Below are 902 nucleotides of genomic sequence, written 5' to 3' on the forward strand. Positions count from 1 at the left end.
GTCTCATATAAAATAAAAAGAATTCAAACAGGAAGGAGGAAAGAAGGGTGGGGAAGTAGGATAGAGATGACTCTTGAAGTCCACAGGCAGGGCAGCAGTGTGTGTGTGTGTGTGTGTGTGTGTGTGTGTGTGTGTGTGTCTGCCTGTGCCTATGTATATTGATGATAGGGTGACATGGTCCAAAAAGAAATGTACTCATTAGCTGAGTTATGTAACTCTAATTGCTCTGTACATCATCTCTACAGTAACAATAAAATATATTTAAAAAAAACTAAATAAAAGCTGACTTTGTGCTCTCTTCAGCAGCACATATACTAAAATTGGAATGATACAGAGACGATTAGCATGGATGGCCCCTGTGCAAGGATGATACAAAAATTCATGAAGCATTCCATATTTAAAAAAAAAAGAACCCAGTAGACTCCATTCCCAAGTTGCTTGAGCTGACTCGAAACTTTGGCAAGGCAGAGGGGTATAAAACTCAACTGTTTTGCTGTATGCCAACAAGGAGAGGAATAAGGCAGAAATCAGGAAAGCAACTCCTTTTACAATAGCCTCAAAGAAAATAAAGTACTTAGGAATTAACTAAGCATGTAAAGGACCTTTATGACGAAAACTTTAGAAAACTGAAAAAGGAAATTAAAGCAGAACTGAGAAAGTGGAAAAACCTCCCATGCTCCTGGATTGGAAGAATTAACATCATGAAAATGGCAATCTTGCCAAGGGATGTCTACAAATTCAATGCTATACCCATTAATGTCCCTATGTCATTCTTTAAGGAAATAGAATAAGCAATCCAAAATTTCATATGGAATAATAAAATACCCCTTATAGAAAAACAATTCTAAGCAGAAAAAAGAGCACAGGAGAAATATCAATTCCAAACTTCAGACACTATTACA

At 36.6% G+C, this 902-nt stretch overlaps 1 non-coding gene across 1 annotated transcript; it reads left to right on the plus strand.

Annotated features, from left to right (window-relative positions):
• Positions 1-290: 290 nt before the first annotated feature.
• On the plus strand, positions 291-401 carry LOC150050022 (U6 spliceosomal RNA). Its single transcript, XR_016538767.1, has one exon. It is a non-coding gene; the product is annotated as a U6 spliceosomal RNA (small nuclear RNA).
• Positions 402-902: the final 501 nt, after the last annotated feature.

This window comes from Megascapheus bottae, chromosome 18 (assembly GCF_031878675.1).
Source record: "Megascapheus bottae isolate mThoBot1 chromosome 18, mThoBot2.hap1, whole genome shotgun sequence".
NCBI lineage: Eukaryota > Metazoa > Chordata > Mammalia > Rodentia > Geomyidae > Megascapheus > Megascapheus bottae.